This window comes from Globicephala melas, chromosome 3, assembly GCF_963455315.2.
Source record: "Globicephala melas chromosome 3, mGloMel1.2, whole genome shotgun sequence".
Taxonomy (NCBI): Eukaryota; Metazoa; Chordata; class Mammalia; order Artiodactyla; family Delphinidae; genus Globicephala; species Globicephala melas.
This window is the reverse complement of record NC_083316.1, coordinates 169579051-169594633: the sequence shown is the minus strand read 5'-3', so window position 1 is coordinate 169594633 and position 15583 is coordinate 169579051. Positions and strand designations below refer to the sequence as shown.

General features: G+C 60.5%; 1 protein-coding gene across 4 annotated transcripts in view; it reads right to left on the bottom strand.

Annotated features, from left to right (window-relative positions):
• Positions 1–10489, bottom strand: part of CSNK1G2 (casein kinase 1 gamma 2) — a 29864-nt gene extending 19375 nt beyond the window's left edge. The window contains exon 1 of one of the 4 annotated variants that reach the window (XM_030845816.3): positions 10226–10489. The gene's annotated coding sequence lies outside the window, so the exon portion shown is untranslated. The remainder of the gene's footprint in view (positions 1–10225) is intronic. The other 3 variants (XM_030845815.3, XM_030845819.3, XM_030845817.3) reach the window with 3 other exon arrangements.
• Between the last annotated feature and the right edge of the window lie 5094 nt (positions 10490–15583).

Below are 15583 nucleotides of genomic sequence, written 5' to 3'. Positions count from 1 at the left end.
GCACCTGGAACGAGCTGAGGTGCTGCATCGCTCGCAATGCTGGGAACGGGTGGGCCCGGGCCACGGGCTCACTGGCCTGTTCTCGCTGCGTCTGGGCACGTTTAAAAGCCTCCCGACAGAGAGCTAAAAGGAGAACAGGCGGGGGTCGGGGAGGGCGGGAAGGGACACAGAAGGAGTCCGATCACGGGGACGGCGGGCGTCCAAACCCCACATGATGCCAGGTGGAACACAAGACAACTGGAGGCGCAGAGACAGGGCCGGGCCGGCCGCATGGGCACAACTGGCCGTCCTGCCCCAGGACACGGGCCACGCATTCACAGAAGGCAAACACACAGAAGCGCGCTCGGTGGCACCAGGCACGTGCCAGGAGCTCAGCACCGCCGGGGCTGCCGCACACTGTCCTGGACGAGCAGGTCTGGAACCTTCCATCACCGCGGAGGCTGGCCTCTCCCTGCAGCCCCTCCGCCAAGGCCTTGTCCACACCTTCGCAGTGAGCTAGCCGCCCGTGGAGGGGGCAGCACCATCCCAGCCCACATGACAGGCCTTGCGTGACCCCTCGTCCTGGGTGCTCAGGTCAGTTGTGCCTGCACTGCAACCCCATATCGGTCCCAGGAGGGGGCTGAGCTGTGTCCCCCAAAGACACGTCCCACCCCTGGAGTCTGGGACTGTGACCTTATCTGCAAACGAGGGTGGGCCTGAAGCTGTGACGGGTGCCCTGTGAGGAGAGGAGACAGAGACAGGGAGACGGCCATGCCCCCCACCCCAGGAGAGTGGGCGACACCAGCACAGCCCGGGGGCCTGGGGCAGAGAGGACGTGGGGTAGAGAGGACGTGGGGCAGCATGGACTCTGGCTGAGGATGACGTATGAACACGGGCCCATCAGCTGGGTTGCGGGAGGTGCTGAGGGGCTGGTCGTGGGCACACGGGGACCCTCTGAACTGATTCACAGCCTCTCTGTAAATCTAAAACTGTTCTAAAACAAAGTCTGTTTAGGGACGTCCCTGGTGGTCCAGTGGGTAAGAGTCCGCCTTCCGATGCAGGGGACGCGGGTTCGATTCCTACTGAGCCCACACACTCTGGAGCCCATGCGCCACAACTAAGAGAGAAGCCCGCGCCGCAATGAAAGATCCCACGTGCCACAACTAAGGCCCAACGCAGCCAAAATAAATAAATAAATAACTTTAAAAAAAAAAAGTCTATTTAAAAAACAACCCCGTGGCTTCCCTGGTGGCGCAGTGGTTGGGAGTCCACCTGCCGATGCAGGGGACACGGGTTCGTGCCCCGGTCCGGGAAGATCCCACATGCCACGGAGAGGCTGGGCCCGTGAGCCATGGCCGCCGAGCCTGCGCATCCGGAGCCTGTGCTCCGCAACGGGAGAGGCCACAACAGTGAGAGGCCCGCGTACCGCAAAAAAAAAAAAAAAAAAAAAAAAAACCTCCACCTCCTCTAGCAGCTCCCCCAGTACCCACCCAGCACCCACTCCAGTCCTCACTCCAATGTCACCCACCCAGCCCCTCAAAGAGCATCACGGCACTCACCGCCATCGACGGCAGCCCATCCACCCAACGCGCTCCCCAGGGACACAGCAGGTCCGGGGGGAACATGGCGGCTACTTGCTGAAAGGGGTCCGAGAGCACGAGGGGCAGAGCAGGGAAGTAACGTGAAGGCCTCTGAGGGCCAGAGCGTGGGGCGGGGACACGTGCGCCGATGGAAACGATGGAAACCTGGGCTCCCAGGCCAGGTGCTGGGAGAGGCACGTCAGGGCCCTCAGAAGCGGCCTCCGCGCTTCCACAGCAAGGAAGCCAGACTGCAGCCCAGGGGCTCCTCTGTGCCTTCCCTGCCCCTGCCAGCAGGTGCAAACTTTCCTGAGCTCAGGAGCAGGGCGGGGGAAAGGGTGGGGAAGAGGGTTCTCAGCACGGAGCCTCACGCGGAGCCCCGGCTGGGCACGGAAGCGGGGTTGCTGGGGTGGAGGGGGACACGCAGACGCAGGGGCCGGAGAGACACACGAGGGAGGACATTAAGGGGCCCCCCAGAGCACCTGCAAACTCGCCAGAAAACCACACCCACCAGCCCACCCGTCCGGCCAGCCCCCCACCGGGTGAGGAGTCAGGGACAAAGACCCGGGCCCTCCCCTCAGGGCCGGGGGCATCACGAGGCAGCTGCCTCTGGGAAGGAGGCCCAGCGCCTGCCCAATGGGCCGGGCTCCTGCATCCAGGCTGGAGCCTGCACGGTCCTCCCTCCCCAACCCCCCACCTGGACCTGGTGCACCAGGAGCTTGCCTGAGGCCCACAGGGCTTCGTTTCCCATGGCGCAGCCTGAGACGGTCTCTCTACCCCACACGGAGGAAACCCGCAGCCAATCCCGACGGGTCCGTCCACAGCGTGTCCCTGGACCCGCTTACAAACACGCCCGTGTTGTTCAGCGGTCTGGAAGGACTTCACCAACGCGTGGCTGGTGCCCACCTCCTAGATTCTGAGCAAGTTCTTAAGACATTCCCACGCTTTGTCGTAACGGCCATTCTCCTCAATGTGCGTGTGGCTTTTGCTACTGAAAACACCAACGAGAGGACAGTTGTTTTGTGGTATCACAACTGGGGGGGCCACCTGGCCCTTTGGGGCCTGCCGGTCACTCCAGGCACTGGACACGCCTGCTCAGAGGAGAGCAGCCGAGGGCGCCAGGACCGAAGTCCACGGGCCAGCCCGTTGTCTGTGATGTCAAAGGGCAGGACCAGCCCCAGCGCCCACATGCTCCAAAGGGTTGGCATTCTGGAAAGTGCAGGGCAGTGGGAGAATGGTCTTCCAAAAACCGGCCAGGGTTCCCAGGCTCTGAGGAGACAGACACCACCACAAAGGACAGACCCCAACCCAGGACAGGAAAGATGCTGGGAGAGGCCAGGACACAGAACCTGGAGAGGAAGCTGGTGGGGACGTGGACAAACGGGACCCTCACCCATGGCGGGTGGGGCAGAAGGTGGTGCAGCCGCCATGGAAAACAAGCAGCAGTTCCTCAAAAGTTAAACACGCAGTCCCCACTCAACCTACTCCGTGTCCACCTGAGGCAACTGAGAACACGTCCACGCACACCTGTGTCTGCACATCCACAGCAGCATGACTCATGACGGCCAAGAGGTACACACGACCCACATGTCCATCAATTGAGGAGTGAATAAATAATGTGATCCCTCCACACACAGGAACATCACTCAGCCACGAAAAGGAGTGAAGCCCTGACACTCGCTACCACGTGGATGGACCGTGAGACCACGATGCTCAGTGAGAGAAGCCAGACACAGGACACACAGGGTGCGACTCCACTGATGGGAAACGTTCAGAACAGGCAGATCCACGGACACAGAGAGTGGTGAGTAGCTGTCATGGGCTGGGGAGTGACTGCTCATGGGGACATGGTTCTTTTGGGGGTGATGGAATGTTCTGGAAATGATTTTAGTGACGGCTGCACAATTTGTGAATACACTAAAACCACCAAGGTGTACTCTCCAGCGAACTGCATGGTCTGGGAGTCGTACCTCAGCTAAAACCGGGGGCGTGTGTGGCATCTCCACAGAGCTGTCTGGAGGGGCACAGGGCGTGAGGCTTGGCAGGCAGCCCAGAGAACAGGGCTTGTCCAGCGCAGATCAAAGTCCGACGCACGTGCAGCTGCCAGAGCCACGCCTCCCCCTCCCACCAGTTGAAGCAGCTTCTGTGACAGACACGCAATAAATCCTTCAGAGGACAAGGGGTTCGTGCCCACAGGAAGTAAGAGACGCAGACACCGGCGAGAAGGTGGGGAGAGGAGGAAGGGCTGACTCACGGCCTCGGTCCTTCCCAGCAGCCCGGGACAAGGCCCCAGGGGCGCAGAGGTGTCCCCACGATGGCCCAGGACGGGCTCACGCTCACCTGGGCACACTCAGGAGCTCCCTTCTCGCCCCAGAACTGCCCCGCTGGCCTCTGGCCCCGCTCAGCGAGCAAACAGCACCCTGACTTTGGTCCCCCAGACTGGCCGCGAGCTGGAGCGCCTCCACTGCCCAGAGGCTGCATCAGAGTCACCAGATGCCCAGCCCACCCCCAGATGCGGAGGCCGGGGCAGGGCCTGCAGCCGCCTGGGAGCACCACCTCCTCATTGCAAAGGTCCCCCTCCACACCTCAAGGCCGGCCACCGGCCCCAACCCACTGAGGCCAACACAGCCCCGAGCCCCCGATGGAAGGCTGCCACCAGCCCGGGGTGGCCAGACACAGATAAAAACACAGGGCGCCCAGCTGACACGGAAATTTAGATAAGCAGCTAATAACTTCTACTACAAGTATGTCCAATGCGCTATTTGAGGCCTATTTATACTAAGCAATTTTCGGTGGTTTGTCTGAAACTAAAATTTCACTGGGCACCCCACACTGTTATCAGCTACACGTGGCCATGACTGACAGCAGCGCAGACAGCCTCTGCCAGGACTCACATTGCCAAAGGCACTGATGTTTTCTACTCAAGTCCGTGTATTTGTTAAAATCAAGCGTTTCCGATGAAAACTTAGCTTCCAAATGGTGATGAGCCACGAGTATGGATATACACCCAATAGGAAGGACATAAGCCGCCTCAACAGTAACTTCTCACACCAATTAACGTTTCAATGATCATACCTCAGAAAACAAAATTAAATGACGTAAACGGAGCGTCACCTGTTGCTTTCTACTTTTCAACCAGGTACCAGCACACTGTCCACCATCCACACGGCTTACATCCTGTCTGTCTTGCGGACCAGGGCTGGGGAGCCTGATAGACACCTGGGCCTCCAAAATACTCCGCACCGCCCGCAAGCTGGGTACTGTCATGACCATTTCAGACGGGGAAGCCTAGGCTGGGGTGTGAGAGGCGCCGGGCGCGCCCTGCAGCCTGCCTGGGTGAGGGGCACTACCCAGGGGCGCGTGGGGACTGGCCGGGCTGGAGCCCCAGCTTTGGAGGGAAGGCAGTGGAGCGTCCAGGGGAGACGGTCTCCTGATTGGCTCTGCCCCCTTCATCTGGCCACAGAGGAAGCTCCAACTCCCCAGGCAGCAGCCTGGAGGCCAGGGGCGAAACCAGGAGGTAGGATGAGGGTCACCCTTGGACGAGCAGCAGGGCGGCCCGAGGTGAGGGGGCAGACACTGCCCCATGGGGGGACCTTGGCCGGCCACCACGTCCAGTCCACATGAGCCGCATCCCTCCGGGCCTCCCCTCTGCCGGTCCCCTCCCCACCTGCTTCCACAGACTTCCAGCTCCTGGGGGCAAAGGTGGGCCTGTGGAGGCCCGGAGACGCACTCAGGGAGCACCTGAAACGGGCACCCACCGGGCCCTCACAGCAGGCTGTGGAGTGCAGGAAACACCCAGCTGGGGTGCTCGCCGGGCTGATCCTGCCGCCCTAACACCACGCAGCGCCTGGGATGTTTGCGGCTGTCACGACGGGGCTGCCCTAGAGAATGACCCGGCCCCAACGCCCACAGTGCCGAGGGGAGAGACCTGGTTCTAGAAAGAGTCCCTCATGCAGGTTCCCGCTAGACCCATGGCTGCAGCTTCAGGAAACAAGCAGCTCATGACTGAGGGCCGGCAGTCCGAGGGAGGGCCCAGGCCAGGGCGGGAGCTCCCCAAACTGCCCCCGTGCAAGTGTGAGAGCAAAGGGGCGCACAGGGTGGCACAAGGGGTCCTGGGAGCTATCGGCACTGACCTGGGCCCTCCCGGCCCGCTCGGGTTAAGCTACGCGAGCGGCTGGCTTCAAGGCCAGCCCGTCCATGTGGGTGATCCCCGAGACGATGCGGCCTGGCACACAGCACGGTCAAGTTTCTGTAAAGACACCAGTCTCCCAGCGTGGCCCCCTGAAATGACACCCAAGGCCTGTTCTAGAAGCAACGAGGAAGGGAGCCTGCACGTGTCCCCAGGCACCTCCCCCAACCTCAGCCCTCGCCACCCCACCGTCCCCCCACGAAAGCCCCCAGTCTTTCCGGAATTCTCTGCCTGGGATTCTTAATCTCAGCCTACTCCCCAGCCAGCTGCCCCGCGGTCCCGGCTGGGTCACCCACTGGGCGCCCAGCAGAGCTCTGCCACGTGCCTACCAGCCAAGCTCTGGAACCACAGCGAGCAGAGCCCCCCATGACGGGCACGGCCGCAAGGGGGCACCGCAAACACTCACCAAGGCCCCACAATGAGCGACGTTGCCCTGCAACCCTACGTCCTGCAGGGGGCTGGCGGGGGAGCGGCCTGGCCCCCAACACCAGGCAGGGCTGTCCCCTCATTCAAGAGGGCGGAAGTTCCACTTTTGGCTGCATTAGGCCTTCATTGTGGTGCGCGGGCTTCTCGTGGCAGTAGCTTCTCTTTGTTGCCGAGCACGGGCTCTAGGCTCACGGGCTTCAGTAGTTGTGGCGCACGCACTTCAGTAGTTGTGGCACGCGGGCTCTAGAGCACGGGCTCAGTAGCTGTGGCACACGGGCTCAGTTGCTCCGCGGCTTGTGGGATCTTCCCGGACCAGGACTCAAACCCGTGTCCCCTGCATTGGCAGGTGGATTCTTAACCACTGTGCCACCAGGGAAGTCCCCAAGAACAACTTTTTAAGACTGAGGTGCATCACAGACCAACGTAAAGTTGTGATACATACCGTCTATCTATTTCTACCTTTTTTTTTTTTTTTTTTTTTTTTTGCGGTACGCAGGCCTCTCACTGCTGTGGTCTCTCCCGTTGCGGAGCACAGGCTCCGGACACGCAGGCTAAGCGACCATGGCTCACGGGCCTAGCCGCTCCGTGGCATGTGGGATCTTCCCAGACCGGGGCATGAACCTGTGTCCCCTGCATCGGCAGGCGGACTCTCAACCACTGCACCACCAGAGAAGCCCCTATTTCTACCTTTAAATAGCGATCCTACCATGACCCAGGATGACCCGGGACCAGATCCAGCACCTGGGTGCCCCTGCCCGCCACTGGCAGGAGAGGCTCCGAGCAGCGGGAGGACGGTGGGCAGCTCTCTGTTCTCCAAAGGACGGGCTGCTGGCGGGGGCACCGGGGGAGAGCAGTCCCGCACCAGGGGTGCTCAGGCACTGCAACATCTGCACTTGCTGGGATCTCCTGCCGCCCCGCACGCACTCTGCACGGGCTCTGCAGGCTGGGTCTCCGCGGTGAGGGGAGGGGCTCGCCCTCTGGAATTTAAGCACCGCGGTCTGTTCCGAGCAACCTGGCTTCTGCCGCTCACTGAAAGGGGCTTACAGGAAGGGCTGCGTGACAGCAGGGCGGGCGCACATCCGTGGACCGTGCCGGGTACCAGGGGACGCATGGGGTTCGGAGAAGGAAGTGCTGCTACCAGCCACTCTCCCGGAGAGTCCCACCGACCCTCTGCATGGAGCCCCGCGCTACAAAGGCGGGCGTGGGCTCAGCCTGGACCAGAAGCTCCTGTGGAAGACAGGGCAGGAGGGAGGGGCTGAGGCCAGGAGAGGAGGAGATGGGTACTCGCAGCCCCTGTGGGCCAGAGGAGCCCAGGGAGCATAGGTCTTCCTACTGGAGGTCACTCAGGCCTCACCTCCTCATCTGTAGGATGGGCACTTGGGCCATCGCCCAGCACAGGCCCCCCAAAGCTCCCAAACGGGGATGGGCAGACACGGAGCTGCCCGAGGTAGGGCCTTCCGCACCTACCAGGTCTCGGGCCTGGCGGACCCTTCCTCCACGGCGGAAAGATTCCCGACCCGACGGCCAGAGCTCTCCCGAGCACACCCCGCTGCCTAGGTCACGACAGCAAGGCCCCCATTGGGCGTGACAGCACCAGCTAGACCCCAGACACTGACCACGACCCCAAGCCGCATGCACCACCCATGCTGACCCACCCAACGCCCCTGGCCATGACACCCCGCTGCCAACTCCCTCCCCAGCCTGCAGCCTGGTAAGGCCTCCCAGTAAGGCCTCTGGGGGGAGGGGGGGCAGGCAGCAACCCAAACCCACAACAACTGTGAGGAGAAAACCTGCTGCTCTGAGGTGGCCCAGGCAGCACTGGAACAAGGAGTTCCTGGTGCTCCAGGACGTCCAGGGGAGGTGCTACTTCCCCAGGTACAACCTTGCGGGGACTGGGCCCACAATGAGGGCTCGCTCAGACCCACCAGTAAACCCCCAAGGACACAGGTTGCCCCTGCAGCTGTCCGGAACGCCTCTTGGCTGGCTGGCTTCCCCAGAGCTGGGACGAACAGATAGAAAGCTTTCAGTGTAAAAAAAAAAACCAACAAACCTCACCTACTTCCTCTTGCAATCCAGAGGTAATTACTATGTAGCTGAAAGGAGGAGGTTAAGATGGAACCAGCAGCAGCAGTTCAGAGGAGTCTGTGTACACACGGCTCTGCTGTCACATCTCTGAGCCAGGGAATGAGACGCCTGTCCCCAACCCGCTTCAGAAAAATTTAGAGGAACTCGAAATCAGACCAGAAGACCCAACTGGCAACTGCACACGGAAAAACCAGAGCCGGGCTGGATGACCGCTGCAGACCCCAGGGTTTGGCCCACCCCTAGGGTGGGGGTCCAGCCAGCTCCTTCCCGACCTCCCTCCCTCCCTCCACGGGCAAACGCAGCACATACAACTGGCCCCCAGCCTGGGAGCTGCCCCCCACCAGCTGGACCCCCGGCCCACACCCACCACCCCCAAGTGGCCCTCCCATTCCACTCCTCAGAGATAGGGCCACAGACACCACCGCAGCCGGGGAACTGAACACCTGGGGCCGCGGAGACAGTGAGGCGGGCCTGTCCAAGCCTGTGTGCGCTCCTGGGGGCGCTACAGTCAACCCCCCAACCCACCTGGCCACGCGCCTGTGGAGCCACAACTTGGTGGAGGCGCAGCAGATAAAAACGAACTCCTGGCGAGGACCACAAACTTCCCCCTTTCAAACCGGCGGCCCAGCTCAGCCGGTTCCCCTCAAGCACAGCCTCCACCTCCTTCCAATCAGAGCCATCCCCCAGCCCCCGGTCTTGCCTCCAGATCAGAGCCTTTGTGCTCTCCCACGGATCTCTCACATCCCTGAACCACAGGAGCCCGTGGGGGCCCGGAAACGCCAACTGAGCCTGTCCGTGTCCCCTGGGGCAGGGACGGGGGACCCCCAGAAGCCCCTCAGGATGGATGTGTGAACAACCCTGGAGACCCAGATGCTGGCCTGGCCAGGGTCCCCCTGTGGAAGAGGTTGGGGAGAGAATGCTAGGCTCCACCTATGTGCACAGAGCTCTCCAGGCCGTTTCCTGCAAACAATGCCATCCGGAGGCCAAGGGACTACCCCAGCTGCCCAAAGCCTGCCCAGGACGACGTCTCGGACGTCACAGCAGTGCTCTCAGCCCCCAGCCCGATAATGAACACACTTCCCCTGAGAAAACAGGGGCAGAGGAAACAGGGGAAGCACAGGGCAGGGAGGGGATGAGTGTGGCTGCTGGGCACGCAGACATCGCACTCCCCTCCCTGATCCGAAGTGTTTCCGGAAAACAAAGCCGGTGGCGAGGGCGGAAGGGGGAGGCGCAGCCAGGCGAGAGCCGGGAGTTCCTGAGCAGCCCACAACAGGTCCCCCAGACCAGACCCCTACTGTTGCTCCCCTTCCCTGCTCCCAGCTCCCCGCTAAAACCTGCAGAACCACAGAGGGGCGAGTGTATGCGCCAGCGTGGGGAGGAGCGATGGGCCCAGTAGAGAGAGCTGGAGGGGTGGGAGGACGCGGGGAGCGGACCGTGGGCTTGAGCGCTGGGGGGTGGTGAAGGGGGGAGGTGGGGTGGGGCTGAGGGACAGTGGGGGACACTGAGGTCTGGAGTGAGGGAACAGTAAGGTCTGGAGTGAGGAATCAGGAAGGACAATGAGGTCTGCAGTATGGGGATTAGTGGGGGTGAGAGGTGACAGGGCCTGAGTTCGGGGGTCGCTGGCGGCGGCAAGATCAGGGGTGCAGGGGAGAAGTGCTAAGCGGTTGGGGTCTAGAGTGTGGGGGTCAGTGAGCTGGAGGGGCAGTGGGGTCGCAGTGCAGGGGGCAGTGGGGTCGCAGTGCAGGGGGCAGTGGGGAAGCAGAGTCGGCAGTGCAGGGGTCCACAGGAAAGGGTCAGAACTGTGAGGTCCGCGGGGTGCGGGACACGGGATGCAGGGGTCTGCGGGGTTCCGAAGTGCGGATGTAGGGGCTGCGAGGTGCCGGAACTGGGAGGTCCTCGGGATATAAGGGCGGCGTGGTCCGGGAGTCCGCGGGGGTGGGGCCGCCGACAAGGGCGTCCGCGTCGTTACCTGACGGCCTCCGCCGTGGTCGTGGCCGTGGCCCCGCGGCCGGGCGGCCGGGCTGGGCGGCCCGGGCTCCCTCAGCAGCGCGGCGCGGGCCCCCGCTCCCGACCCCGTTCGCGCTCCGGCTCCGGCTCTGGCGCCCGCTCGGGCCCCCACTCCGGCGCCGCTGCAGCTGCCGGCCTCCGCATGTTGGGCGCGGGCTGTCCCAGCCGCGCGGGCGCCCGGCTCGCCCCGGTCTCGCAGCGTCGCTCGCGGCCCGCGTTTACGCCGCCAGCGTCGCGGGGGAGGGCCCGGCGCCCACTGCGCAGCGGCCGGCGGCCCTGGGGCGCGCGCGTGACGTCACCGCGCGGGGCGGGGCCCGGAGGCGCGCCCGCCGCTTTGCGGCAGCGGGTGGCGCCGCGCGACGACCGCCGCGCTTTGCGGCCGCTCCAGCGCGGCCGGGCCGCAGACCCCGGGACCACTGGAGGCGCGCGGCCGCGAGGGCGCGCACGGGCGGGGTGAAGGAACCGGACCCCATCCACCCTCCAGGGAGGCGGGGCTCCCGCCGCCGGCCCTGGCCCACCCTGCCGTTGCCATGGCGACGCGTGGCCGGTCGCCCGGACACCGCCCCACCGCGCTCCTGTGACGTCAAGGTCTCGCCACTTGACGTCACGGCCGGGCGGTGCCGCGGGGCGTGGTCAGCGCGGGGCAGGCCGACTTCCGGAGCGGGCGGCGGGAGTCGGCTGGGTGGGACCGGCAGGGGCGAGGACTTTAGGTCGACGGGCGAGAGGCTTGGCGGCGCTTCTCCGCGTCCTAAGAAACAGTGACGTAAGCGAGGAGCCAAGGAGGGGGTCACCCAAGGCACTGGTCCAGCTGGGCCTTCCGGCCGAGCACGGGCCCTGGCACGCAGCTGGCGCTCAACAAGTGTCGTCTGCAGAGTGCTGGCTCACGCACTGTCAGTCCACCCCGGACCGAGAGGAAGCTTGGGGATGGGGCGACTGGCAAGGGCCCTGCAGTGAGTGTCTGCTCCCCCCGGGACAGGGCCTCCTCCGGCGGGGCATTTTTACCGTTGGAGGAGACTCACTCATTCTCGTCTTTATTAAGTGCCTGCCAGCGGCTCTGAAAATAGAATGGTGAGCTAGGCTCTTGGCATGGATTCCCAGCGAGTCCTAAGTGCTGAGCCGGGGGATGGACAGGACGGTGAATAAATGGACACGACGGTTTCAGATGGTGTTACAAGGTGACTTGGGGCAGAGTGACCAAGGGCTAGGCCCTAAGGGCTAAGACCTAGATCTAGCAGACGGGAAGAAGATTTCCATGGTCTCAGCAGCCAAAAACGGGGGAGGAGAATTAAACTGGAGGGGGGCGGCGAAATGACAACGGTTTAGGGCTTGTCCTGCCCCAGTCCTCCTCCTTCAGCCCCACTTGCAATGTCACCGCCTCCGGGAAGCCCAAGCCACGTTCCCCTGTTGTCCTTTCTCACTGCATCCTCACCCTCTCCAACCTGAGCCTTAACTTTGTTTCAAATCAAAGGCTTCCACCAGCTGTGCAAGAACATGGACTGAATCTGTTTTGCTCACTGCTGTGCCTGTAGGCACCTACTCTTGACGTTCAAAAAAAATCTGCCCACAGGTGCTCAACTCCCAGGGGAGCAGGAGGCATGGTGGCCTCTCCTCCAGATGTATTTGAGCCTTAAACCCGAGCTCCAGCCTTGTCCCTGTAAAAGGCAGGGGGGCTTGTGCAAAGGAAAGAATGCAGAAAGGCCACGGGACTGGGGTTGTGCCAGCCAAAGGCTCTGTGACTATGAGTAGGTCACTAACCCCCTCGGGTCCTCTGCATCTTCGTTTGCAAGTTGTAACTAACGATAGCCCCCTCGGGTACATCATGAGAATCCATGAATTAGTGAATAAAAGACCTGCCAGCATAGGACCTTCTGCCTCAAATGGACATATTTCTCTCTAATCACTTGGGATCTTTGAAAAAGCAAACAGCCTTTCATGCTCCCTCTTTTTTAACCCACTTCAAAGGTGCACCACATGTTCCTGCTTCCTTTTGGCTTTGATCATGGGGACACCATTTGGGGAAGCTGGGGTAGGAAACAGCCCATTTGGGGCTCTCGATAAAATAATAAGAACGTTGCAAAGAGGATGAGCTAGTCTCCACATTGCCCCCTCCCCCCACCCCTACCCATCTACCAGGGAAAGTCGAACAACATCCCAGCCTCCCAATAAATCCCAAACAGCTGTAGATTTCGGGGAAGAGACAAGCAGGAAGCACCCCTTTCTGTTCCTTTACCCTTGTAAGAGGCAGGTGCATGGAGAGACCCCAGGACAGAATCAGGGCTGCGTCCTGGTGTCCAGCGCCAGCCCACAGACACAAGCGGGTGCCCCGGTTAGCTTTTGTTGAATTGAATGGAATTAGCCCTCCCTGCAGCCAGGCCTCTGCCCCAGTGGGGCAGGAACTTGGACACATACATTTCCATTTTCGAGCTGTGGAAACTGAGGATTACAGAGGCCAAGTGACGTGCCCAGTGTCTCCCAGCTTCAAACCTCCAATGCTGCTGCCTTCCACCAGTGGGTAGAGGGTGGGCCCAGCACCACCCCGCCTCAATCCCAGTGGCTGCCGGCGAGGCCTGGCGCCATAAGCTCACCAGTGATTGGGACAAATCAGATTTCTCTCTTTGGTCATTGTGAGCTATGGAGGGAAAACTGAGGCCAGAAGACACCAGGAAGAAACCAAGGCCTTGAGGATGCAGAAGCACTCCGGAGCAAACTGTTCACCCCAGGGGCCTCCCCATCCTCTGAGAACAGCCCCCAGCAACCAGGTCTGTACCATGTGACTTCCCAGCCATCTCTGATTGGCCCAGCATGAGCCAATCAGATCCTCCTCTAGGACTGCTCAGCGGATGGAGGCCAAGGTACATGACTTGTGTGAGATGTGACCCAGATGGTGGCCTTCTGCCATTGTGTGGTTTCTCTGGCATCCACCACCCCCCATTGTTGAGACACAGTGTAGGGTGACCAAGCACCCCAATATACCCGGGTCTCCTGGGACCCGGACCTTTCATTGCTAAAATCCCAAAAATCCCACCAAACCAGGAAGCCTTAGTCACCCGAGCATCGGGCATATAATGTCCTACCTGTCCCCAAGGAGCCCCCATGAGGAGCTCCTTCGCCCCACTACCGGGGGCCAAGGCCTGGGCAAGGTAGAGAGTTGGATAGCATCCGCCCAAATTCACATCCACCTGGAACCTCAGAATGTGACCCTTCTTGGAAATAGGGTGTTTGCTGATGTAATTAGTTAAGATGAGGTCATGCTGAATTAGGGTGGCCCTAAATCCAATGCCTTGCGTCCTTATAAGAAGAGGGACACATAGAGAAAACAGCCACATGAAAACGGAGGCAGAGACTGGAGGGATATGTCCACAAACCAAGGATACCTGGAGCCCCCAGAAGCTGGAAGAGGCAGGAAGGACCCTCAGAGGATAAATAGCTGATTTGAGCCACCCAGTTTGTGGTACTTTGTTACGGCCACCCCAGGAAACGCATACAGACGTGCACCCAGATTTAGCCACTGTTAGGAATTGTGGTCCCCAAAAGGTATGTTGAAGTCCTGAGCCCTGGGACCTGGGATGCAATCTTATTTGGAAATTGGGTCTTTGCAGTCGTGAGCAAGTTAAGATGAGTTCGCACTGGATTAGGGCAGCCCTGATGCAATGGCTAGTGTCCTTGTAAGAAGAGGGACATTTGGACACAGACACACAGGGAGAGGCCACGTAACCACAGAGGCAAAGATTGGAGTGATGTGTCTACAAGCCAAGGAATGACAAGGATTTCTGGACCCACTAGAAGCCGGGAAAGACATGGAAAAGATTCTCCCTGGTGGCTTCAGAAGAAACCAGCCCAGCTGACACCCTGATTTCAGACTTCCAGCCTCTAGAAACAGGAGGGAATACATTTCTGCTCTTTTCTTTTTTCTTTTTTTTTTTTTAGGCCACGCCACATGACTTGCAGGATCTTAGTTCCCCAACCAGGGATCAAACCCAGGCCCCCAGCAGCAGAAGCGCAGAGTCCTAACCACTGGACTGCCAGGGAATCCCCAAATTTCTGCTCTTTAAAAAAAAAAAATTATTTATGTGGTTGCACTGGGTCTTAGTTGTGGCAGCACATTACTTACAGCACACAGGCTCAGTTGCTACACAGCATGTGGGATCTTCGCGGACCAGGGATCAAACCCATGTCCCTTGCATTAGGCAGGCAGATTCTTTATCCACTGTGCCACCAGGGAAGCCCAGATCTGCTCTTTTAAACCACGGTGTTTGTGTTAATTTGTTAAGCAGCCCCAGGAGACTAAAACAGCCACTGAACAGTCCTGTTCTGGATTTGGAGCCTGGAGCCAGCTCCCACCAGCTCACTCCAGGGGTGAGGCCGTCGTCCTATCCTCTCACCATGCAGGATGCTTTAAAAGATGATGTTCTATTAGCATCTCTTGGTCCTCACAGCCACCTTCACTCCTGGTCTGGGGTCTGATTCAGGGTCTCCAGCCTCTCACCAATTCCTTGGGTATCTGCTAAATTCCTATATCAATTTACTCTGAAAAATCAATTCCAATGAATTCCTGGGCCGTCTCGAGACAGCCGGAGGTGGTTTCTGATGCTTGAGGCGAGATGCCCAGCTTACCCGATGGGTGAACAGAAGCCACGAGGCAGTGGGGAGACATTCTGGGTTGTGGGTGAAGGACCTGGTTGGTGACGGCTGGGGTCACAGGAGCAGAGATGAAGACTGGCCAGGTGACAGGACAACCCATCTGTGTGTGTGTCTGGGGACGGCTGTAACAAAGCACCCAGACTGGGTGGCTTCAACAACAGAGATCTATTCTCTCCTGGTTCTGGAGACTGGAAGTCCAAGGTTGAGGTGTCCCCCTGAAGGGGAGAGGGGAGGCCCTTCTCTGAGCTTCTGGTGGTTCCCTGGCTGTGGCAGCATCACTTCAACCACCCCCGGTGTTCTCTCTGCCTGTGTGTCTTGTCTGTGTCCAAACTCCCCCTTGGATAAGGACACCAGCCATACTGCGTTTGGACCACCCCATTCCACTATAGTCTCATTTTAACTAATCCCACATGCAATGACCCTATTTCCAAATATGCTCCCCGTGAGGTCCTAGGGTTTAGGACCTAAACATACAAATTTGGGGGGGGGGTGACGAGGAGAAACAATTCAACTCATAACAAGACACAAACACATTCCCCACAAACACACACACACACACGCACGTCCACACACACAGACGCAGGCACACAGACCAGCACTCTCCACCTGAGGGCAGAGTCAAGGCCCCCCGGCCCCCAGCCCAGGTGTGTGAGCTGGAGGATGAATGCCCCTAGCGCAC